General features: G+C 41.1%; 1 protein-coding gene and 1 long non-coding RNA gene across 10 annotated transcripts in view; one reads left to right on the top strand and one right to left on the bottom strand.

Annotated features, from left to right (window-relative positions):
• Positions 1-8,180: 8,180 nt before the first annotated feature.
• LOC116069391 lies at positions 8,181-8,676 on the bottom strand. The gene is made up of 2 exons (XR_004110011.1): positions 8,582-8,676; positions 8,181-8,480 (listed from the first exon to the last, which is right to left on the bottom strand). It is a non-coding gene; the product is annotated as an uncharacterized LOC116069391 (long non-coding RNA).
• Positions 8,373-9,855, top strand: part of Npy1r (neuropeptide Y receptor Y1) — an 11,723-nt gene continuing 10,240 nt past the window's right edge. For 2 of the 9 annotated variants that reach the window (XM_031339962.1, XM_031339967.1), the window contains exons 1-2: positions 8,373-8,573; positions 8,792-8,869. The gene's annotated coding sequence lies outside the window, so the exon portion shown is untranslated. Of the gene's footprint in view, positions 8,657-8,720; positions 8,870-9,855 lie in introns of those variants that run through there. The other 7 variants (XM_031339963.1, XM_031339970.1, XM_031339969.1 and 4 more) reach the window with 5 other exon arrangements.

The raw sequence follows: 9,855 nt of genomic DNA on the forward strand, positions 1-9,855 counted from the left end.
GTGGGAAGGGGCAGCACTTGCTAGCTGTGTCTCAGAGGTCAGGAGATATTTACTGCTAATTCAACAGTCAGTACTCCAGGGAAGCCTAAGTAATCCAAGAACTTCAAAAAGGCTTCAAGAAAATAAGATCTCATTCTTCTGGGTTTCATTTCAGAAACGCTATATTTGTCCCAGTAGTTGAACACAGCAGGTACCTGTGCAGGGCCCTGGGATCCTGCAGTGAGGGAAGGGAGCAGACTGACTTTTAACAAACAAAGGCTTAGCAATCAAGGGCTTGGTCCTAGGCTTTCTTAATGGCAGCCATTGTACAGTTCACATACTAGAAGTTGCCAGGTGGATGTCTATTTTCCCATCCCTTGCAGTCTGACATACACTCTTCCAAATGCACAGTGAGTTTTCAAACAGCTTCTTAGAGACACCCTTAGTGGATGTCTTCCAAAAATAAATAAATAAAGAAAGAAAGAAAGAAAGAAAGAAAGAAAGAAAGAAAGAAAGAAAGGAAGGAAGGAAGGAAGGAAGGAAGGAAGGAGAGGCTGTGCTACATGCTCTTGTCTATCCCATGTCAAAAATACAAGTTTTTCTTTTCCACACATTTACTCTTAGCATATTGAAAGGCAAGGCTCCTGTGGCACTGAGATGACTCTGAACATGCCTGTGTTCATTTCCAGGATGTCCATGAACACACAAGCCTAACGTGCTTGCTGAGCAAGCAGGACAACCTGAGGTTGCATCCTCAGCAGCCATGTTAAAGCTGAGCATGCCACATGCACCCACAAGATTGTAGGGTCCTGGGGACTCTCTGGACAGTAGGCAAAACTTAAGCAGTAGTCTCCATGTCCAATGAGCGATTCTACCTCAAAAGCTAAGGTGAGGCTCAGCCGAGGAAGATACCTGAAGTCAACCTCTGGTGTCTACACACATATATGTACAGGCAAGCATGCACATGTGTACACCTTGCACAATACACATCAGTGCACACACATGCACACACACAAAGAAAAGAAGAGTCAAGATTTTTTTTCTAAAAAAAAAAAAATTTAAGATTATGTGCAAGAGCCAAATCATTAAGGATTGTTTGGAAGAGTATGTCAAGTTGGAAATGTCAGACATGTGCTGTATAAAAAGGCGAGCATAAATGTGAGCTTTTATCTCCAGGCCCCAAAGGAACTGGAGACTAATCATCATTACTTTTGTAATACATAATAGAGTAAATTTGTTTCTGTTTTATTAAGTACCTTTTAGGCAGAGGAAGTACAGCCTCTGGGGGCAGAAACAGCCATGTCCACTTCTGCTGTAGGCATTTTTATAAAATGCGCACCTGGGAAATTAAGTTGGATTTTTATGCACGTTACAAAATGAGACTGGCTAATTCCCAGTTTCCGAGATTCGTTATCAGCTATAAAAGAAAGCTTATCTGAAGAGAAGAGAGTTATGGATCACTTGGGACTAGTAAGGCGAATTATCGAAGAACAACCGTGCCAGGGCAATATTTTGCTGAGGAACACGTCTGTGGCTTCTGTGAGGTTAGCACTCCAATTTGATAATAGCTTCCATTTGTGGAGGATGGTTACTGAAAGTCTTTGCCATACTCTCTCCTGATGCATGCATGCATGGTTCTGATGCATTAGGTCAAGAGCTGTGGTAGTAAGCAAGCTAGGAAAATATGATTTTACTAGGTGAGTCGTGCTTCCTCTAAAATGTTGTCATATTGATTAAGCATTTCTATGGTAAATTGTGGTACATGTAAGTCCTAGATAGTTAAAAGACGTGGAAGGGGCAAATTCCTGTGTGTTGTGAAATTTTTACCACGCTTTTGGCTGAGGTGACATCTGTGGAACAGTGTCGCTGTCTGATGACTTAACATTCAGGGTTTCAAGTGAGGCACTAGCATGGTATTGTGAAACAATGCAATTGTTTTCTATAGGAGATGTTTTAAAAATATCAGCCTGTGGTAGTGTATGCAATCCCTTTGGTCAAACAATTCGGTGATGATCCTAAGTGTCTACAAAGGCTCACCATAAATGATTTCGTTGACTTCTAATAAGTACTAGTCTTTTTTTTTTTTTTTTTTTGGTTTTTTCAAGACAAGGTTTCTCTGTATAGCCCTGGCCCCTGGCTGTCCTGGAACTCACTCTGTAGACCAGGCTGGCCATGAGTTCAGAAATCCACCTGCCTCTGCCTTCCAAGTGCTGGGATTAAAGGCATGCACCACCACCCCCTGGCATTCAGTACTAGTCTTCTTAAGCCACACTTAAAGGCATTAAATATGTATCTGTGACTCATTTCCAGATAGACTGTACAAATCATTTTTACGAGTTAATTTTCCACTTTAAAACTGCATATGCATGTTATATATATAGTTATATAATCATATTTCATATTTACAGATAGATGCTTAGAATCCCTGAATTGTAACCACATTTTCCTTAACTTATTAATTCATTACACCCTCATCTCAGATCTCAGCCCCCTCTCCCTTCTCTCCTCCCAGTTTACCCACCCATTCTCTCTCCCCTTCTCCTCTGAGAAGGGAAGCCCCCACCCATAGCGCACCAAGGCAAAGCAGGCCTAGTCTCATCCTCTCCCACTGAGGCCAGACATAGGCAGTCCAGCTAGGGGAAGGGGATCCAAAGGGACGCAACAGAGTCAGAGTCAACCCCTGCTCCACTTGTTAGGAGACCATGCTGTACATCCTTGTAGCAGCATTTTATACCAAGTTGATGGCGTGGCTTTAGACACGCAACATGATCTTTTAGTGTCTCTTTAGTGTGTATAGAAAAGTGTCTTCAGCTTGTAGATCTGAGATCTCTTTTAAATACCAAATAGCTATGACTTTATCCCATTAACAAGCACACATTATAGACATGTGTAGAAATGCATGCTTTTTTGTACCTTCAGAAACTGACAGGCATAAATAACTGTCTCTCCTGTGTTTTAGAAGAAAAAAAAAGTGAAGACACAAGGTACAAAATTTTATATTGGTAAAAATTTTTTTCGTTATGGATATATATTGTCCTTTCTGCAGCTAAAAATTTACAATTATATTTTATTCTTTTTCTGAGGTATTGGTGTCATGCATCAACCAATCATTCCCTGTATTATACTATTTTAAAAGTTTGTGGCAATGCATGTCTATATATGGTGTGTAAGGATCCTTTGGGAGACATGATATTTTATCACATAACTCTACATACACACTCTACAGGTCTTCTCTTTGCAAAACTCATGTTCTTAATTAGTATCCTCTAAAACTGGCTCTTCTTCAATAAGTTTTTCCATTTGCTATCTAAATTTCCAATGGTTAGTATTTTATTTCCAGTTTGAAGTCTAAATATAGCTTTCCTATATTTAGGTGGAATGAAAGAAAAACTATTTATGTGATTGTATTTTTTTTCTGTTAGTTTGTTTTGAATTCTCTTTTAAAAGAATGTTTGTAGAAGTGTTCAAAGCCTTAGCCTAGAATCAAAAGTTAGCATGGTTGATTCACGTGCTCTTCCAAAAAAGTATGCTACCACACTGAATTCTTACTCACCATTCTTGCTGGTATTTCAGCCTTTTAAAGTAGGTCATGCAGTGGGTAGGAAAAAAAAAACTGTGAGACGTTTCAGCTAGGAGACATTGTAAACATTTTCAAAGTCTGCAGCATCCATCACTCATATTTATACATATTGAGGAATAAAGAATCAACATGTGTTTTCTATTTCAGGTATTATTCTATGCTCTAAGCTTGAAGAAGTAGCAGGGTCAGGGAACCACTGTCTCTGAGACATCACAGCATACTTGGAGATCTGTGCAAACAGTCTCTGGCAAACAATGTAAGTCCTGCATCAGATGTAACCCTAGTGTGCTCTAAGATTGTATTTAATCCTTTTTCTGGAGAAAGTATGAGTGTCCTACATGTTGGCAGATAGTTCCTTGTAGTGAATTATTTTAAATATTTGTGGCAAATAACCAAAATTGATTTTAACTTTGTCATGGTCAGTTCTCATAGTCAACTTGGTTGGATCAAGAAAGACCATTTATAAGACCATTTATGGGTGTACCGAGTGTGCCTGTGTGTTTCCAGAGAATTCACTGAGTAAGGAAAGCCCATCCTGAGTATGGGAGGCACCACTTCACTGGCTGGGATTCCAGGCTGAATAAGAAGGGAATAAGGATACAGCCATCTGAGCTTCACTTTTCCCTCTTTTCTGCTCTCTGATGGACACCACAGACCAAGCCACTTCCACTGCCCTGTTTTCTATGATCTGAAGGACTACTTATCTGAACTGTGGACACAAAATAAACTTTTCCTCAAGTAAGCTATGAGAGACATAGCTTTCATGAGCTATGAGAAACATAACTATGATGGTTTGTGAAGGTGAAGGTGAAGATGCTATCATGCCTGGATCATGCCTACCTGGATGCTGCCATGTTCCTGCCTTGATGAGAATGAACTGAACTTCTGAACCTGTAAGCCAGTCCCAAGTAGAGACTCACAGCCATCCATTAGACTGAGCATAGGGTCCCCAGTGAAAGAGCTAGAGATAGGACCCAAGGAACTGAAGGGTTTGCAGCCCCTTAGGATGAACAACAATACGAACTAACTAGTACTCTCAGAGCTCCCAGGGACGAAAACTCCAACCAAAGAGTATACACATGGAGGGACTCATGCCTCTAGCAGCATATGTATAGCAGAGGATGGCCAAGTCGGTCATCAATTCGAGGAGAGGCCCTTGGCCCTGTGAAGGTTCTATGCCCCAGTGTAAGGGAATGCCAGAGCCAGTAAGCAGGAGGGGATGGAGTGATGAGCAGGGGGAGGAGGGAGGGAACAGGGGATTGTTTTAGTTTTTTTTTCTTTTTTTTCTTTTTCTTTTTTTTTTTTTTGGATGGGAACCTGGGAAAGGAGATATTGTAAATAAAGAAAACATCTAATTAAAAAAAGAAAAAGAAACCAACAGGCTTCTAAGAGCTAATAATAAAATAAAATGAGATAAAATATAATGTAATAGGAAAAAAAAAGAGTTGCCTTGGTCATGGTGTCTGTTCACAGCAGTAAATTCCTAACTAAGACAATAAAGGAAACACTATCCTAGTTAGCTTTAATGTTCAGCTTGACACAGCCTAGAGTTACCCGAGAAGGAAGTTTCAGTGGAGGTAAAGATCAGATCTGATTGGCCTGTGGGCATTGTCAAGTGATACACAAGGGCCAGCCTTGTGTGGGCAATACCACTCCTTGGGTTGCTGGTCCTGGGCTATATATAAAAACTAGTCAAGGATAAAGCCTTTGAGTGAGCTATAAATCATCATCCCTCCATGGTTTCCACTTCAAGTTCTGGCTTGAGTGCCTTTGCTTCCTTTCCTCAACATTATGCTGAGAAGTTTAACTTTCCTCCGCTAAATGGCCTTTGGTCACCGTGTTTACCACTGCCACAGAGATGAAACTAGAACATATACCATTTGCACAGAGGAGATTTTTAGTTGGTTGCCTTGGTACATATGTATGCATGTTGTAAGTAAATTAATTGTTGCTCCCACTAGTTAATGTTCTCAAAAAAGAGAAATAAAATGATATGGGCTCTTTGACTGTAATAAAGAATTTAGTTGAACTGCCTAGCTGTTTTATTTAATTACTAGTATGTGGACTCAAAAACAATTCCTAAGACAAGGTTTCTCTGTGTAGTCCTGATTGCTCTGGAACTCACTCTGTAGACTAGGGTGGCTATGATCTCAGAGATCTCCCTGCCTCTGCATTCCAAGTGCTGGGATTGAAGGCGTGCACCCCCATGCCCATCTCAACATTAACACTCTTAACTTCAAGTTTCATTTGCTGAAGGCACTTCTCCCTGTGTTTTCCTAGAAACAAGACTATTTAATAAAGTGGCAGGGCACCTTGCATTGTTTGGCATCATTGCTCAGACCTATGTACTCAGTGGATATCATAAGGGAAAACTTGACACACAATCAAGTCATAAAATATGAACTGATTCAGTAGAAGATATCATTGGAAGTTCAACCTCGTGGACAGAACTTCCCGGCAATATCTTTCATCTACACTTTAGTTTCACATTGAGTATTAATGCCTTCAAGATTCACCTGATTGATCAACATGGAAAAGTAATCCATATCAAGGCCTAGAAGCGTTTCAGGACTATTTAGATGACAGTAATATTCCACTGCATCCCCAGCCCTATGTCCTGGAATTTTAAAGTTGGGCTGGACCATTAAAACGTTGCATTTTCTAAGTGACAAAACTAATATTTACTTAGATTTGATGAGCAAAGTCCAGCTTTCCGTTTATATGGCAGGAAGATGCTGTTGACCAAAGAACAGTAGAACATGTCATTAATGATCTTCATCAAAGACATTTCGTTAGTCTGTTACAAAATTCCAGAAGGAAATAAACAGTTATCTCTTCCAGGAAAAGTTGGGGTTCTTTATCTATCACATCTTGAATAATGAAGTTGGCAACTGATTGTTCATTGAGGAACAGGAAAGAAGACTGGAGATGGAGCTCAATTGGCAGTGCTTCCCTAGCACACACGAAGCCTTGGGTTCATTCCCCAGCACCATACCAACCGAGTGTGATAGCCTAGGGCTGTAATAATACTGCTCAGGATGCAGAGGCAGAGTGATCAGAATTTCACTATCTTTTGTTATATATCAAGTTTGAAGCCAGCCTGGGGTCCACAGATACCGTGTCGAAAGCGGAAAGAAAAAGAAATCATCCTAAAATTTAGCACACATCTTCACAGGAATAAGAATTGTTTTGTTTATTGTACATCTCTGGTAAGATTACATTATAAAGGGTTTGTAATCTCTCTACCTTATGCACTGAAGATGGCCTTTAATAAATAGCCATTCTAAAGTTATATAAGTATGCTGTTGGTGAGCATTTCCAAACTTTATATGATAAAGTTTGTCATAAAAATTTTTGGAGAGCAATAATCTTTGAAAGACTGATTTGTGAAGTTAATGTCTCAGAAACCCAGCTTTATAAATGTGCCTTAAGGGGGCACTTCACAGAAACTAAGGTAATAAATTGCAATTGGTCATATTAATACAGATCTTTTAGAGAAACTTTGCTAGTATTCTTGGAAAGCACATAAGTACCCAAGTCCAAATTATATTCTTAAATCCAAAATAGTTCCTGGCATGAATGATACCGAGTGAAGACAAATTCTTGGTAAAGAATTAAACCATTTCACCTGTGGTTTTCATTACAGACTAAAACTCACAAGTGTGTTGATCTAATGTAGGAAAAGTGTCTTAAGACCAGTGTGACTTAGAGGAGCGTAGCAGACGGGTAAGCAGGAGAGTTTTCCTAAGGGAGGACAGGAGAGCAATTTAAAGAAACTGTAATTCCTGAATTGTTCCTATTTCCATTCTCATGTGTGATCACTTGTGTGACACTTTACTTGTACACTATTAGAGGGTTGTAACGTACATGCATATCTGCCGTCTTACAAACAGTGTACATTTTAAATCTGACTATAATCCTCTTCCAACCATAGAACAATGTGCCCAGTTACAAATATTTTAGCTTTCCAACAAAAAATCCCAGAGATCAGCTACATCCCTATGTACAAATCTAACCAAACTTGTATTGGGAAATAATTCTTATTCAAGCTAACCCTTAGAAAAGAAAATCTTTTTTTTTTTCCTTAATAGTGCAAGTTTCATGTGATTTCATGTCATGGGATTTCATTTTTTTTTTGTTGTTTTTGTTTTTTGTTTTTTTTTTTACTTTAAAGGCAAGTAATCTTTGTTTTGTTTTGTTTTGTTTTTGTAATGAAATATGTGCATACTAGGCAACTTCCGTAGATGTTTTGTACTTGTTAAGAGTTTGAATTAAAACAAGTTGCAGTTCCCAGATAAGTAAATTGTGTGTGTGTGTGTGTGTGTGTGTGTGTATTCATGTGTGTGCATTACTCAGCCTTAACTTTTCAAAGTGAAATGAAACCATGTGAATTATGAAATCAGTGTATCAATAATTAGCCCGAACCATCAAATACCAAGGACAAGGTTTTCAAGGACCATGTCTTTTGAGCACACCCACAATGTTCCATACCGTAGCAGATAAATCACTGAGGAAATTGTATTGACTCTTTCTGACCAACAGGGAAATGCTGGGTTCATCGTGCCCCGGGCCGGTTTCCTGCTCCCCTGAAAAAGGAACTAGTCACCGAGAACAAATCTGACTCAAATGCATTTTCTTAGTGAAGAGGAAAAGGCTCAAAGGCTCTTAACCGAGATCCGCTACTTTGTAGGCTTTTTAAAGGACTTCTTTTTGTTCTCTTAGACTGGGGAAAATAACTTCTCGGTACTGGCGTGCGGAATATTTGAGCGTCACAAAAGCAGCGGCAAACCCATTAGCAGAGGCTTTGCGGTGAAGAGCATCCTTCCCCCTTCCCGTAAATAAGCTCTCCCCTCCATTCTTGACTCCGGTTTAAAGCTCGGACTCTCTGAGGAAAAGGACTTCGCCACAAGATGGCACTGACCTGCAGACAAAGGAAATAGCGGTAGCATTGACTTTTAAAACAGGCTTGTAAATGCGCCTTCCTTGAGTCAAGGACTAGTGGGGTGAGAGCTCGGTGCGTACGGGTCTGACAGCTCGCCTTACGGCTTCCGTTTAACTCCTTTTCTTTCCAGAATTCCTAGGCAACGCACCTCCAAGGTGTGCATCCGAGGTGTTGGGAGGAGGCTGTGGGGAAAACCTTGGGTGATCCTCGTGGGGTGCCGTCACATGATCCTGGATGAGGTGGAGTTCGGCTTTAAGGGGGCGTCTCTTCCTATCTTCCTCAATCTTTAGGTTTTGAGCAGGAGAAATACCAACAGATCTTTTCTCCCTTCAGTGACACTCGTCCCGAACAGACGGATTCTTTAAAAGGTAAGTTGCAAGTTAGTGTTTTTAAGGGACTTTTGAGAAATCTCTTATTGATGGGATAAGGTATGAGAGAAAAGATGCTGGTGTCTGATCCGATCGTGGGAACGGAGCGGGCGTGGAGTCAGCTTTTCACTTTGACTCCCAGTGGGAGCAGGTGGTAGGATATTCTAAATTGTGGGACAGGTCTGGGACCTTATGGATGTCAAAGGGATCTCAAAGGGAGAGCGTACTTCTAGAGTTCGCGCATCCTGGAGTCCTGCACTTGGGGGTTCCAGAAGGAAATAAGTTTTTCTCTCCTCCTACTCTCTTAGAAGGCAGGGGAGGTGCCCCTGTTAGTTTTTCCTGCACCAAGGTAGTCTTCCTCATTTTTCTGGAGCAGGCTGGAGCTTCTGCCCAGATGGAAATACAAGAGTTTTCCTGGGTAACTAGATGAGATGCGTTGGGCAGGGGCTGGGGCATCAGCTTTCTCCAATGCATTCGTCCTGCTTCCCACCACGTGAGGAAATGTGGGGTGCCCCGAGGCACGGAGCCCGGAATGAGAGAGCCCCTGCCCCACTCCCCTGTGCCTGCCCCTTTCAGGTTGTATAGAATACCTTGCAAGACTTGAGCCTTGTCTTCTTGTTTAGTAGTTTTAACCACCTAACTCCTCAGCTCTTTTTAAAAAGGCAGCTGTGCTAGTTAGCAGGTTAAGGATGAACTGGAAGCGGGGAAGGGGAGAGTGGGGGTGGTTTTAGTGGTTAGTAGGATATTCTGCTGCTCCCCAGGCAGATTGCAGAGATGCTAATGTTGGAAGGACCCTTATTAGGCTCATGAGAGAGACGGACTGGCCTCCGATTCGCGCCTTGCTTGTTCATTTGGGCTCCTTCATTCTTCATTTCTCCTCTGTTCGTTCATTCGGGTAGAGGCGCCCTGATAGATTAGTAAGTCTTCTCTCTCCTCTCCTCTTCCCTATCTCCGTGTGTGTGTGTGTGTGTGTGTGTGTGTGTGTG

The sequence above is a fragment of the Mastomys coucha genome, unplaced genomic scaffold (genome assembly GCF_008632895.1).
Source record: "Mastomys coucha isolate ucsf_1 unplaced genomic scaffold, UCSF_Mcou_1 pScaffold22, whole genome shotgun sequence".
NCBI classification, from domain to species: domain Eukaryota; kingdom Metazoa; phylum Chordata; class Mammalia; order Rodentia; family Muridae; genus Mastomys; species Mastomys coucha.